The sequence below is a fragment of the Astatotilapia calliptera genome, chromosome 16 (genome assembly GCF_964374335.1).
Source record: "Astatotilapia calliptera chromosome 16, fAstCal68.1, whole genome shotgun sequence".
Taxonomy (NCBI): domain Eukaryota; kingdom Metazoa; phylum Chordata; class Actinopteri; order Cichliformes; family Cichlidae; genus Astatotilapia; species Astatotilapia calliptera.
In genome coordinates, this window is record NC_137437.1 from 6,196,918 (window position 1) to 6,213,600 (window position 16,683).

A 16,683-nucleotide genomic window follows, 5' to 3' on the forward strand; every position below is an offset into this window, starting at 1 on the left:
GTTTTTAGCGGGTTGTAAACACTATTTTTTATTGTATACGGGGATTTTAGCTTGTATTTGGGGTTCAGATTGTGTTTTATCCTGAAAATAAATGGTGTGTTTGAAGCCAGCTAAGTTTCTGTGCTCTGAGCGCTGACCCACTCACTCCCCTTTCTGCTTGTATAGGCGTGGTGGTGAAGACTTAGTTCCACCAGTTTAGCGGCTACATATTTAGCTCAAAGAGCGAGGCGGGAAGTAAATATTTTTACTGGATTTTTCCATTTAATGATATGCAGCAGATGTGGAATGAGAAAAAGGCGAGAGGCAACACTTTACTGATTGTGCCAGTGCCAATATGAAATGACTGAGCGACAAGTTAGCATTATAGAGGTTAAAGGCTGCATATCCTTTACTGGGACTCTTGTATGAATGAACTCTTAAACCTCAAATAACAGGGTTTTACAACAAAAAGCCTGCAGTTGTTTTAGTCAAATCTGAGCCTTTGATTGTATGGTTTGGCTGAGGGAACTGAGGATTTGTTATTTATTAAAGACATTATGCTAAAATCTCATTTTCAACTCTGATGAAAACTGGACAAATTGTGCGCTCTTCTTAGGATCGGTTGGCTTTGGCGGGGTATGTGTGTGCATAAATGTGCCTTTGTTCCTATGCATGCGTGTGTGTGAATCAGTCAAAATAAGGCCTCTGAATTTCCCCTGCAGCCATCACTGAAAGTTGTCAATCACCTCCTCTTTTAATTCCAAAAAGATGAGCGCTCACATGCTAAAGCTACACCCTCCTCGCTACAGGCTTTGGCACTGCCTCTGAAGCCTGTTGGTCTGCTCTTAACCCAAAATATGGTTCCAGGATGACGGGCACAAAAGACATATTTATCAAATGAATAGTGGCGCCACATTAACAATTCACATTTTTGTTTGATTCAAAGCATTAAATCTACAAAAATAAGGCATATCGGATAGCAAATGGAAAGCATGACTGTTTATGACTGTGTATTTCAGTTTGTGTGTGTGTGTGTGTGTGTGTGTGTGTGTGTGTGTGTGTGTGTGTGTGTGTGTGTGTGTGTGCGTTAGTATCCCCTGGAAAGATGAAGTGAGACGTGTTGTACTTGTCTTAGCAGAGGGGTGTTTCATTAAAGTGCTGTATATATGCATAAAAAATATAATTATAAAAAAGTAGGAGTATAATAAAAAACAGAGTTCTGCAGTCTGACTTTAGCCTATAAATAAAGAATAATACAAAACAAATATTGCTTTGCTGGGATTGATGAGTCATCGATGAGTCGAACAAATCATCTTGGCCTTTAACAAATTCCTAAAACAGGTAAAACTGCTCAACTAAAGTGGAATTGTCTCATATCATAATCAAATAAATAGTCTAATAATTTTTTTCATAGGAAATGCATAAAATACTGACTTGGTTTAGCTATTGAAGCCATAATGCCACCACTGCTCCAGTCATGGAATCAGCAAGGATAAAAAAAAAAAATAGACTTGGAATATCATCCCAGGAAGACTTTATAGTCAGACAAACACCCTAAATTTACTCTGATGTTTTTGAGCTCAGTGTTTGCTTTCATTTCAGCCTGATCTTTAAATAGGACAACAGATGGAAATTAGCCTTTGGCTATAATCTGGCATGTTTACATTCATGTAATTTTTTTTTTTTACATTTATGTTCATTAACATGCACTGTCCTAAATAAATAAATAAATAAATAAATAAATGCATCTGCATATCTGTGTAATAACATGTTTAGAATATGAATGTTATCTAAATCTGATAACAATACACAAAAACAGCAAGAAGAGTCACCTTTACAGATCCACTTAGCTCTCAGGTTGTGAAATACTTTAACAGGAGGCGACTGATAGTGAGAACAGGTCAGTGTTGACAGATATTGTGCTTAGAAGGGGTTTTGTAGGCTCCTCTCCTTGAGCATTGCATTCTGTAAATGCATCTCAGTCCTTAGTTTCCACCTGCCATCTACAGTAGGACGCCCCCACCTGGCCACCCTTCGTCTTCACTGACAGGTGAGGACAAAGATCCTGCAGAGTGCAAGGCTTTGCACATGGCATCAGGTTTAACCAGCTGTCACCAAGCTTTAAGGGAATGGAGAAATGATGGAGAGTTTGAATGTGCATGCACGTGTGTGAGTGTACTTGAATGTACTGTACACTCAAGCATATGTACACGCGTGTGCATATGTGTGTGTGCGGGGGACACCGCAGAAACAGGGAACCTGTTTCTAGTTAAAAGCAGAAGCCCCCACAACAAAGGCCCTGGCCGGGGGAGTCATAACGAGGAGAATATCATTTTTCTTTGGCCTCTGTGATCTGCCATTCTTACGTTTCACTTTCAAAGCTCTGCTTGCTGGCAGAAGTCCTCCGCTCCGCATCTCTGATAGACGGAAAGGCGGAAAACTGCCCTCTGCCTCTCCTCACCTCTCTTCTTCCAAAAAAAGGAAAGAGAATGAAAAGAAAAATGCCTGCTTTACTTACCATGGCTGATAAAAGAGTAGTGGGAGCCTGGCTCTGAGGAGATCCTGGTTACAGTAGTGTGTTTGAGGTTTGTGACTTCCTGATAAAAACCTATTTAGGAATTGCCTTCAATTTTCCCACAAAGAAAACAAATCACTAGATTTCTCATCATTTATCCCCTTTTTAAAACACTCAAGATTAAGAACGTTGATGATGTTATACTGCTTTGATGAAGACTGTATTTCACTGGAGCACTGACTGTAAACTGTTGTTGTAACAGGAAACATTTTGCCTTTTAGTAGCTTATTAGAAGGAACTCTCGAGAGTTTCATTTAAAGCTTTATTCCAGCTGAATAAGACTTTCAAAAGACATTAAAAACAAAGTATGCCAGTGGAAATCATTTGCCCACATCCATGACCTACAATTCAATTATAGAAATTCTTGCACACTTAAATCATTTAGGGGCTAGCTCATTTGTTCAGTCTTTTGTTGTTGCTTGTACACTACACAGTCCATGTTTTAAAAGCAGGATTTCTTGCATTTCCTTTCCTCGAACTCAACCGTAGGCTGGAACCTGGCCACTCACCACTCCTTACCCACAAAAGCCCCTTATAGTTGCCTTAAAAAAATTCACAAATCATCACAACTTTACCACAGCAAATGTTCTGATCAGTGCGCTTGTCAACAACCAAATCATTCCAGTTTGACCTGCAATTTTTGTGAAACTTTTATTTTACCACATATACAGAAATCAAAACGATCTGTCCGGATTCAGTGTCCTTCCGATCACAGCACTTCATCACTCACCTGGTATAAGACATGTAGCAATAAAAAATGATTGATTTGTTTATTTTTAGACATAAATAGAATGTTTTTCAATTAAAAGGCAATAAGATTGATATGTGCAGATCATTATTACTGCATATTCTAAAGAAATCACCTTAAAAGTAGATGCAGGAATTCAAAAACAATTGTGATGCTTAAAATATATAAAAATCTGACCTTTTTTAAAAAAATAAAAAATGTATGCTTATTTTGAATTCGGTGCTAGTAACTATTTAAAAAAAGGTTCATTTTCCTAGCATTGCATTCTGTTTTTGTTTACATTGTACATAATGTTTTAACTTTTTCGGGGAAAAACTTCTGCTTCCGCCGCTCACAGCCAGTGAGAATATTTCTCATATTCAGTATTTATATTTTATGTTTGTAATAAAAAACTTTTTTTAGGAGACAAACTGTGTATTTGCAGTTTGTAATGTTAGTGCGGCTCCCAATTAGAAAATGACTCAATACAGGCTTCTGTTTAAATACTGAAATATCAGTTTTTAAATTTTTTTCAGTTCTATCTCCTGGCTATCAGGTCACTTTGGTGTAGAAACACAGCAGCCTCTGCAGCATCAGTTGTACAATGCATATTGCACGAGCTGTTGGGTATTCCTTGAAGTCATGATGGGTCCGCTCATGTGTTGAGCAGATCTAGGATTCGGACTTGATTCCTGCAGTCTAGCAGGGATATTATTCACTCTACTGGTATTTATAGGCGGAAGGAAAGCGGCTTTGATAGAGCCTCTCTTGAGCATACTCCAAGAAGAGATGTACTCATGTCCTCAACCTCTTGCCTCTTCCCCTTTTCATCTCACTTTAATTCCTATCAGACAGTAAGGGAAACTTCTGAAGCTATAAATATATGGATATATATGGACTGATGTGAGAAGAGAGATGGAAAACTCAGCTCCATTAAAATACTAAGCAGCAAAAGATTTCCATTGAACTGCCTTGTAAAACGCTTAACGGATATTCAAATTTTAGACATCTAAGAGGTGTCAATTGGATGTTTGCTCAGAGGGGATCACTCTGTCAACCTTAATGTCACACACAGATTACACTCCTTTTCTTAATTTTCAGATGTGCCCTCAATGCATTTCATTACTGTCCACATTTTTTGGACAGGGTTTTGATGTGGAGTTCAGGCTTTGAAAAGCATTCAACCATATGTTGCAATTGTTGTTACTGTTGTAACTTCTGAACTCACACACACTTTTACCACTGAGAAGCCAGAAAAAGGGCCGATGCTGCCTGTGTGCCAGTTGTTGACTGAGATACAGAACTCTGCAGGGTTCCTGCTCACTGAATCTAGGCTAGGAGGCCTCAAGGGGAAATAATGAAGCTGTATATATAGGTATATAATATAGTTATATAATCAGTATCTAGTAGAACATCTTCATGGCAAACATTTCCACTTGCAGCAGGAATGCATTTATTCAGAGATTAATCTGCTTCATTGAGCCAGCAAGAAAACTTGTGCTGCAGAGCACATTTTCTTTTACATTTCATTCATTACCTATAAATGACAAAATTAGAAAGAAAAGAAAACTAATTGGCACTATAGGGTTCAAAGCAATGCTAAACAGCTGCATATGAATCTAACTCAGATGGGATACTTCTATTATACAGGCTTATTATTGAATTTATGAGTAGGCTGTCTGATATTTGTTACACCAAATCTTTCCTCACATCTTCTCCTTATCAATTTCTCTATCTGAATTTGAGTGAAAGCTCACAAAAGTTTCAGATACTGCAGCAAAGGTAAAGAAAAACACATCTGGACTTGTCTGCACTGCGCTCTGTTTTTCTGAAATACTGCTCCTGCTGCTCGCTGCTTCAAACTCACCCAGTATTTAAGTTGCAGAGACACCATCATCCATACATCTGTACTGCAGGTTGAGAGTCACAGTGCTCTGCCACAGCTGCCTTAGAAATCTGCGCCCCATGTGTCAGAGATGTATTGGTATTGAGTGGTGTTTGTTATACAGGGAGTGCAGAATTATTAGGCAAGTTGTATTTTTGAGGAATAATTTTATTATTGAATTATTGTACTGTTTTCCCTCCTTGTAAATCTCACATTTGATGATGATGGACCACAGGCTCTCAATGGGGTTCAGATCAGGTGAACAAGGTGGCCATGTCATTAGTTTTTCTTCTTTTATACCCTTTCTTGCCAGCCACGCTGTGGAGTACTTGGACGTGTGTGATGGAGCATTGTCCTGCATGAAAATCATGTTTTTCTTGAAGGATGCAGACTTCTTCCTGTACCACTGCTTGAAGAAGGTGTCTTCCAGAAACTGGCAGTAGGACTGGGAGTTGAGCTCGACTCCATCCTCAACCCGAAAAGGCCCCACAAGCTCATCTTTGATGATACCAGCCCAAACCAGTACTCCACCTCCACCTTGCTGGCGTCTGAGTCGGACTGGAGCTCTCTGCCCTTTACCAATCCAGCCACGGGCCCATCCATCTGGCCCATCGAGACTCACTCTCATTTCATCAGTCCATAAAACCTTAAAAAAACCAGTCTTGAGATATTTCTTGGCCCAGTCTTGACGTTTCAGCTTGTGTGTCTTGTTCAGTGGTGGTCGTCTTTTAGCCTTTCTTACCTTGGCCATGTCTCTGAGTATTGCACACCTTGTGCTTTTGGGCACTCCAGTGATGTTGCAGCTCTGAAATATGGCCAAACTGATGGCAAGTGGCATCTTGGCAGCTGCACGCTTGACTTTTTTCAGTTCATGGGCAGTTATTTTGCGCCTTGGTTTTTCCACACGCTTCTTGCGACCCTGTTGACTATTTTGAATAAAACGCTTGATTGTTCGATGATCACGCTTCAGAAGCTTTGCAATTTTGAGACTGCTGCATCCCTCTGCAAGATATCTCACTATTTTTGACTTTTCTGAGCCTGTCAAGTCCTTCTTTTGACCCATTTTGCCAAAGGAAAGGACGTTGCCTAATAATTATGCACACCTGATATAGGGTGTTGATGTCATTAGACCACACCCCTTCTCATTACAGAGATGCACATCACCTAATATGCTTAATTGGTAGTAGGCTTTCGAGCCTATACAGCTTGGAGTAAGACAACATGCATGAAGAGGATGATGTGGACAAAATACTCATTTGCCTAATAATTCTGCACTCCCTGTATGTGTGTGTGTGTGTGTGTGTGTATATATATATATATACATATATATATATATATATATATATATATATATATATATATATATATATATATATATATTAGGGGTGCAACGATATTCGTATCGATATTGAACCGTTCGATACAGTGCTTTCGGTTCGGTACGCATATGTATCGAACAATACAAAATTTGTAATTTATTTTATCAACTTTACTTCTGACGATGCTGTCTGTGTTGAGCGCTCAGTGAATCTGCATTCGACTGCTCCGCCTAGGGTCGACAGTGCAGCCTAGGCGGAGTAGTCGAACGCAGATTCACTGAGCGCTCAACACAGACAGCATCGTCAGAAGGAAGAGCGCAGGGCAAGCTAGCAAGACAGAAGTTAAGCTCTCCTTGCAACATGGACCTCCCCCACCCTCATTCAGATCTGGCGTTTGGAATTATTTTGGTTTTCATGTGACGTATGACCCTGAAGGTAAGCGAGTCATGGACTAAAGTAAAACAGTATGTTGGATGTGCCATGCAATGCTCAATTACATGGGTGGGAACTAGTGTGTTAGCGCAGTTAGCTCGTTAACGTGTTTGCCGTCTAGCCCCATGCACGGGGCGATCGGCGGTAGCTCGTTAACGGAGATTTGCCGTGTTGTGGCATTAAGGTCATTTCAACGAGATTAACCTGAAAGCACTAGTGGGAACACAACGAATATGACTGCACATTTACGCCGACATCATCGTAGTGCAAAGACAAGTGGAAGCAGAAAAAACAACAAGCAAGCATGCTACTAACCTTAGCCGAGTCATTTAGACAGCTGTTTAATATGCTGCTGAGAATATAGCCCAGAAGAAGCGGATAGTATAGCTTTTATTTTGGAAAGAGCCATTTCTCTGTAATAAACTCTCTTTTCCAAAGATGAGTGATTCCTCAATCCGATACAGGGCTTGCAATATCGCTAGCCCGACGTCCCGGAGCTAGCGATCTTTTCAGTCGGGCTACCAAAATCTATCTCTTCCCTGCCCATCGGGCTATTGTAGGAAAAATATATGTCAATGCTTTTGCATTCTTTCAGAAATGTAGCTGGGTAATTATGTCATTGGCATCGGTGAGCCACTGTCAATATGTGACATATTGAAGTCGCGTTTGAATTTGCGCTTGTTTTTTTGCTTTCACTTTGCAATCGTGCGAACTGTGTATAGAGAGCGACAGCACTGATCTGTGAGTGATGATAATTTGTGCACCAATTCCTCTGACATCGTCTTATTAATCGTTAGCTTACTATGCAAACATGACAAGTGAAATCTCCCGCAGCAAGCTTAAACATGTGAGAGGTTGATCGCGCAGAGAATCACTGAGCTTATGTGAGTACGTGTGTAAAAGCATTTCAGTTCTGCTGAGCCAAATAAGACAGGTCAGGGTGAAGAAGTGACAGCCAAAGAAAAGCTTACCACAAAACGGAGAAGTTATGACAAATCAGACTATAAGGCAAAAAGAAAGTGCAGCTTTATGGTTTCATGGACAAAATAATTTCTGTGGCTGCGATATGATGAGCTAAATAACCTGGGCTGCACATAAGTGGTCCGCAGGTGCGCATTCGCTGTCAAAATAAAAAACACGCACAAGGGTTAGGGTTAAATTTAAAAACTGTACTTTTGAGTTAAAATATATATTTATAATTTTAATAAATGACAAATTAAAAATGCATGAACATTTTTTGTATCGAAAAAATATCGAACCGTGACACCAAAGTATCGAACCGAACCGAACCGTGAATCTTGTGTATCGTTGCACCCCTAATATATATATATATATATATATATATATATATATATATATATACACACAAGGCTGGAGATGGAGCAATACTGGAAGAGCATATGGGAGAAGGACACAACCCATAACAGCAATGCTCAGTGGCTAGTGGATCTGAGGGCAGACCATAGCGACCTCCCTGAACAGGGTCCAGTAACCATCACAGTGGCAGATATCCAAGAAAGGGTCTCCAGTATGAAGAGTTGGACAGCACCAGGGCCACACATGGTTCACGCCTACTGGCTGAAGAAGCTGACTGCACTTCACGAGCGTCTGGCAGCACAAATGAACCAGCTGCTAGTTAACGAGAGACACCCGGAATGGCTAACCGAAGGTCGAACGGCCCTGATCCCCAAGGACCCCAAGAAGGGACCGGTCCCATCCAACTACCGACCAATAACCTGCCTCAGTACTACATGGAAGCTCCTGTCAGGCATCATATCGGCTAAGATGAACAGGCACATGGGTCAATACATGAGTGGGGCACAGAAAGGGATTGGCAAGAATACCAGAGGCGCAAAACACCAGCTACTGGTAGACAGAACAGTCAGCCGAGACTGCAAGACCAGACTGACCAACCTGTGCACTGCCTGGATTGATTACAAGAAGGCCTATGACTCAATGCCCCACAGCTGGATACTGGAATGCTTAGAATTGTACAAGATCAACAGGACCCTAAGAGCCTTCATCAGGAACTCAATAGGGATGTGGCGTACAACACTAGAGGCCAACTCCAAGCCCATAGCACAAGTCACCATCAAGTGCAGGATCTACCAAGGAGATGCTCTGTCCCCACTGCTGTTCTGCATAGGCCTGAACCCCCTCAGTGAGATCATTAACAAGACTGGCTACGGATACCGACTACGGAACGGAGCAGTTGTCAGCCACCTCCTGTACATGGATGACATCAAGCTGTATGCCAAGAGTGAACGAGACATCGATTCACTGATCCACACTACCAGGCTATACAGCAATGACATTGGAATGTCGTTCGGACTGGAGAAGTGTAGTTGAATGGTAAAAAAGAGAGGGAAGGTAGTCAGAACTGAGGGGATTGAACTACCAGAAGGCAACACTGCAGACATAGAGGACAGTTACAAGTACCTGGGGATCCCGCAGGCAAATGGGAACCATGAAGAGGCCGCTAGGAAAGCTGCAACCACCAAGTACATGCAGAGGGTCAGGCAAGTCCTGAGGAGTCAGCTGAATGGTAAGAACAAGATCCGGGCCATCAACACCTACGCCCTGCCCGTGATCAGGTACGCTGCTGGGGTAATAGGCTGGCCAAAGGAGGAGATAGAAGCCACTGACATAAAGACAAGAAAACTCCTTACCATGCGTGGAGGGTTTCACCCCAAGTCCAGCACCCTGAGGCTGTACGCTAAGCGGAAGGAAGGGGGCCGGGGACTGGTGAGTTTCAGCACCACAGTCCAGGATGAGACAACGAACATCCAAGAATACATTGGGAAGATGGCCCCAACTGACCGAGTGCTCAGTGAATACCTCAGGCAGCAGAAACCCAAGAAGGAGGGAGACGAGGAACCATCATGGAAGGCCAGGCCCCTGCACGGTATGTACCACCGGCAGATAGAGGAGGTTTCTGATATCCAGAAATCCTACCAGTGGCTGGACAAAGCTGGACTGAAAGACAGCACAGAGGCACTAATCATGGCAGCACAAGAACAAGCTGTGAGTAAGTAAGTGTAAGTGTAAGTGTTAGTCCCCATAGGGAAATAGTTCCTCTGCATTTAACCCATTCACCCAGTGAAGCAGTGGGCAGCCGCCAGTGCAGCGCCCGGGGAGCAGTGTGTAGGGACGGTACCTTGCTCAGGGGTACCTCAGGGTAGCCGTTCAGTGGAGTCGAACCCCCGACCTTCCGATCACGGGGCCACCACTCTACCTACTGAGCTATCCCTGCCCATCCCCAAGAGCCATAGAGGCTGGGGTCTATCACACCAGGCAAGACCCCAGGTGCAGGCTGTGTAAAGATGCCGCAGAGACAATCCAGCACATAACAGCAGGGTGCAGGATGCTAGCAGGCAAAGCATACATGGAACGCCATAACCAAGTGGCCGGCATAGTGTACAGGAACATCTGTGCCGAGTATAACCTGGAAGTCCCGAGGTCAAAATGGGAGATGCCCCCAAGGGTGGTGGAGAATGACCGAGCTAAGATCCTGTGGGACTTCCAGATACAGATGGACAAAATGGTGGGGGCTAACCAACCGGACATAGTGGTGGTAGACAAACAGAAGAAGACGGCCGTAGTGATCGATGTAGCGGTTCCGAATGACAGCAATATCAGGAAGAAGGAACACGAGAAGCTGGAGAAATACCCAGGGCTCAGAGAAGAGCTCGAGAGGATGTGGAGGGTGAAGGTAACAGTGGTCCCCGTGGTAATCGGAGCACTAGGTGCGGTGACTCCCAAGCTAGGCGAGTGGCTCCAGCAGATCCCGGGAACAACATCGGAGATCTCTGTCCAGAAGAGCGCAGTCCTAGGAACAGCTAAGATACTGCGCAGGACCCTCAATACATCAGGAAGATGGCCACAACCAAACGTGTGCTCAGTAAATACCTCAAGCAACAAAACCCAAGAAAGAGGAGGAAGAGGAGGAACCAACATGGAAGGCCAGGCCCCTGCACAGTATGTACCACCGGCAGATAGAGGAAGTGGCTGACATCCAGAAATCCTACCAGTGGCTGGACAAAGCTGGACAGAAAGAGGCACAGAGACACTAACTCATGGCAGCACAGATCTATAGAGGTTGGGATCTATCACACCAGGCAAGACCCCAGGTGCAAGCTGTGTAAAGATCCCCCTGAGACAATCCAGCACATAACAGCAGGATGCACGATGCTAGCAGGCAGGGCATACATGGAACACCATAACCAAGTGGTCAGTATACAGAAACATCTGTCCCGAGTATGGCCTGGAAGTTCTGAGGTCAAAATGGGAGATGCCTTTCATGGTGGTCAAGAATGACCGTGTTAAGATCCTGTGGGACTTCCAGATACAGACGGACAAACTGGTGATGGCTAACCAACTGGACATAGTGGTGGTAGAGAAACAGAAGAAATGGCTGTAGTGATAGATGTAGTGGTTCTGAATGACAGCAACATCAGAAGGAAGGAACATGAGTAGCTGGAGAAGTACTGAGGGCTCACAGAAGAGCTTGAGAGGACGTGGAGGGTGAAGGTAATGAGTGGTCCCAGTAGTAATCAGATCATTTGGTGCAGTAACCCCCTAGGTGAGTGGCTCTAGCAGATCCCAGATCTCAGTCCAGAAGAGCGTAGTACTAGGAACAGCAAAAACAAAACAAGATTTTCAATATCTCATCATCTATAGTTCATAAAATCATCAAAAGATGCAGAGAATCTGGAGAAATCTCTGTGCGTAAGGTTGAAAATCAGTATTAAATGTCTGTGATCTTTGGACCCTCAGATGGCACTGCACTAAAAGTAAGCATGGCTCTGTCATGGAAAACAGTGCATGGGCTCAGGGACCCTTCAAGAAATTACTTTCTGTGAACACAGTTTACTGTGCCATCCCCAAATACAGGATAAAGTTCTGTAATGCAAAGAAGAAGCCAAGTGTGATGCCATTGGAGGTGGGGGAATTTTGACGAAAAGAGACATTGCAGACATTGCAGCTCCACTTTCTCTTGGCTCAGATAAAAATTACAAAGAAAGAGCGTCTTGCCTCATTCGTCATACTCACTGTCTCTCTGCTCACCACTCAATCTTCATGCCTCCCTATCTCTTCAACTCATCAGCCCACTCCCCACCCCCGTTCCAACTTTCTCTTGCTCTCCTGGAGGATTACAGTGCATAAATACAATCCAGATGATTGCTAACCACAGATAACTGAAGAGCAGAGGGAGGCTACCAGAAATGACCAGGCCTGATAATCATTGTGTGTGTGTGTGTGTGTGTGTGTGTGTGTGTGTGTGTTTGTTGCTGGTTAGTTTGGGTTGACATTCATGATGAAACTGACTTCCTGGTTTCTAGGACGGGAGGATGGTGCTCCTTACAGGTCAAAGCTTTACAGAGTTGGGGACGGTTTCTAGTTACTTTGCTTTCTCCCTGGTTGTTTTTTTTCTTTTTTTGTAAATTGATGGTGTCCACACTCTTATGAAAATAATATTCTTCCATTTTGTCTTTAAGCTATCTTGGACCATTTCTATATATTTATGTCATATCAGCCATGTTAAAATGCTTCAGGTCCAAGTTCAGTTTATCTCATGATGAATTATATACAGTGAACTCTCTCACATTTTGTCACATTACAGCCACAAACATGAATCAATTTTATTGGAATTCCACGTGAAAGACCAACACAAAGTGGTGTACACGTGAGAAGTGGAACGAAAATCATACATGATTCCAAACATTTTTTACAAATAAATAACTGCAAAGTGGGGTGTGCGTAATTATTCAGCCCCCTTTGGTCTGAGTGCAGTCAGTTGCCCATAGACATTGCTTGATGAGTGCTAATGACTAAATAGAGTGCACCTGTGTGTAATCTAATGTCAGTACAAATACAGCTGCTCTGTGACGGCCTCAGAGGTTGTCTAAGAGAATATTGGGAGCAACAACACCATGAAGTCCAAAGAACACAGCAGACAGGTCAGGGATAAAGTTGTTGAGAAATTTAAAGCAGGCTTAGGCTACAAAAAGATTTCCCAAGCCTTGAACATCCCACGGAGCACTGTCCAAGTGATCATTCAGAAATGGAAGAAATATGGCACAACTGTAAACCTACCAAGACAAGGCCGTCCACCTAAACTCACAGGCCGAACAAGGAGAGCGCTGATCAGAAATGCAGCCAAGAGGCCCACGGTGACTCTGGACGAGCTGCAGAGATCTACAGCTCAGGTGGGGGAATCTGTCCATAAGACAGCTATTAGTCGTGCACTGCACAAAGTTGGCCTTCATGGAAGAGTGGCAAGAAGAAAGCCATTGTTAACAAAAAACCATAAGAAGTCCCGTTTGCAGTTTGCCACAAGCCATGTGGGGACACAGCAAACATGTGGAAGAAGGTGCTCTGGTCAGATGAGAACAAAATGGAAGTTTTTGGCCAAAACTAACACTGCACATCACTCTGAACACACCATCCCCACTGTCACATATGGTGGTGGCAGCATCATGCTCCGGGGGTGCTTCTCTTCAGCAGGGACAGGGAAGCTGGTCAGAGTTGATGGGAAGATGGATGGAGCCAAATACAGGGCAGTCTTGGAAGAAAACCTCTTGGAGTCTGCAAAAGACTTGAGACTGGGGCGGAGGTTCACCTTCCAGCAGGACAACGACCCTAAACATAAAGCCAGGGCAACAATGGAGTGGTTTAAAACAAAACATATCCATGTGTTAGAATGGCACAGTCAAAGTCCAGATCTGACAACTGCTGTTCGCAAACGCTGTCCATCTAATCTGACTGAGCTGGAGCTGTTTTGCAAAGAAGAATGGGCAAGGATTTCAGTCTCTAGATGTGCAAAGCTGGTAGAGACATACCCTGAAAGACTGGCAGCTGTAATTGCAGCAAAAGGTGGTTCTACAAAGTATTGATTCAGGAGGGTGAATAATTACGCACGCCCCACTTTGCAGTTATTTATTTGTAAAAAAAAATGTTTGGAATCATGTATGATTTCATTCCACTTCTCACGTGTGCACCACTTTGTTTTGGTCTTTCACATGGAATTCCAATAAAACTGATTCATGTTTGTGGCTGTAATGTGACAAAATGTGGAAAAGTTCAAGGGGGCCGAATACTTTTGCAAGCCACTGTCACATTTCTCGATTTGAGTTTTTTTCTTTTAATATTCCATCCATCCATCCATTCGCTTCCGCTTATCCTTTTCAGGGTCGCGGGGGGCGCTGGAGCCTATCCCAGCTGTCATAGGGCGAGAGGCGGGGTACACCCTGGACAGGTCGCCAGTCTGTCGCAGGGCCAACACACAGGGACAGACAACCATCCGCACTCACTTTCATTCGCACATTCACACCTAGTGACAATTTGGATTATCCAATTAACCTATCCCCACAAGCTGCATGTCTTTGGATGGTGGGAGGAAGCCGGAGTACCCGGAGGGAACCCACGCAAACACGGGGAGAACATGCAAACTCCACACAGAAAGACCCCGGCCTGATGGTGGAATTGAACTCAGGACCTTCTTGCTGTGTGGCAACAGTGCTAACCACCGTGCCTCTTTTAATATTATAGGTCTTAATAATAGCTAAATTTTTCAACAATAATGTGATGGACTAAATGTTGTCTTTCTGATTAATTTAAGAATTTGTACAAAATTACAATAAATAACTGACAAACTACCCCCAATATTACTTTCTGCATTGTGCGGCATATAAAAAATTGTGTTTTAATTGATCCAGAAAGAGTTATCAATGCTAGTGTAGGAAAGGTAAACTTTAAACAGCAGCTTAATATTTTTTAACAGTAACACAAAATATAGTAGAGTGTGTCAGATGTTATATCTTTAATGTTTTCCTTAACATCCCCCCCCCCCCCCCCCCCCCCCCCGCCTTTTTTCTCTGATGCATGTATCTGTGTGTGTGTGCGTGCGCTTTGGACTGTTTAAGGTAATATTAACTGTTAAGTTCAGTCCTGGATAAGGAAGTTTTTTTTTCATACATACATTTTTTGTTAAAACAATATCGAGAGAAGACGTAAATGTTATTTTTGTTTATTTATTTATTTTTTTACTTTAAAAAAATATGAAACACATTGGAGCCGTTCTACAAAAATCAGCGTTCACATACACGTTGCTGGCTGCCAGCATGAACAAGAATCCTTACCCAGCACATGAAATGCCTAAGATTGTGTATTGTGTGTAGATTGTGTATTGGTATGGTAGGAAATAAAAATATCTAAACAAGGTAATTCAAGGAGTGCAAAGACAAAAGTCTGTTAATTTGGGTACTGCTTACAAGGCAGTTTTGTGTGTTTGTAAGCTTATAAGCACAATGGTATTTAATTTTATGACGCAGCTCATAGCTTTATCATAAGGTAAGCAAATACACATCATGTCAAATGACGTATTATGCTCATATACACGAAACATAATCCCATATGTGTAGTACCACTGTGACAACACAAGTAACAGAGGGGTTGTAAGTATCTAGAAATATCTTAACACAAAGTGAAGTGAATATAAACTTGGTAATCACACATGCACACGGAATAAACCACGCAGTATATCTGGAAACAGAAAAGACAGACATCCTTAATCAAGGTGAAAAAAGAAAATGCATGAGCTCAAATAACATACCAAATCAGCCTTTACTATCAAAAGAACCACTTCTGAGCAATTATTGGTCAAAAAAATCTGGAGCTGCAAACGTATTTTAAGGTTTTTATGGAGGTGACCCTGTTAAGTATAAACTAGCCTATAAACATTACAAATAGGTGTAACTAAAATCTCTTGATTATATGACTACTCTGGTGTGTGCTATTTATGATTACTTTACCTTTGATATTATGCATTTACATTGCAATAACATTTTCTGTTACATTCATGCAATTACAGAACAAATTAAATGTTGAAGTATTAAAATACCAAAATGTCTTTACCAAGAAAGCAGAAAGTGTACTTATGTAAAGATCTGTCCACAGAAGGACTGGTAGCTCCCCTTACGATAAGGGTTCAGATCGCGCGAACAGGTGTGAAATGTGTGTGTTTAGTTAGTTTGTTTGTTTGCTTGTTTTAATCAATTTTAAATCATGCTTTTTATTTGTTTTTGTTTCTAATGTCTCTGTAAAGCACTTTGAATCACCATGTTGTTGAATTGTGCTATACAAATAAATTTGCCTTGCCTTGCCTTGCCTAGTATAAACAGAGTTGTGCAGAGTATGTATATACAAAGTTTTCCTGCTTAGAACTGATTTTTTTGTTAGATTTTTTTGTGTGACATGGGTGTAATATAAAAGTAAATACATATTTTAATACATTTAAATATATTTCTGTAAATTCATGCATTACAGACCAGTTGTGCTTACATTTACATGCATAATTGTTGCATAATTTCAACATGTAAATTAATCAGAACGTTAGCTATATTGAAATGTATTGATTTTTTTTGTATAGTATTTTTTTTCTCTTATTTTCTTTTCTAAATGTACCTGTATATTGTTTACATGTTTGAAATAAATTACCAATCAATAATTACCTCAAAGACCCATTTAGGAAAAGCACTAATGTATGGGCCTACTTTGCCACTTTGAGACCAAACTGTGTTTGCGAAAAACAAATAAAGTGTAGCCTGCTCGGAAAACATGTAAAATTGGTGCCAGCTGAATAATCCTAACTTATCTTTATGCAAATGTTATTCTGTATTCTGCTTTATTCCTTCTGACGTTGTGCTTATTTCTCGGTGCAGATCAAGCATGCTGGTAAGGATAAAGCCAAAAACAATTTTCCCTA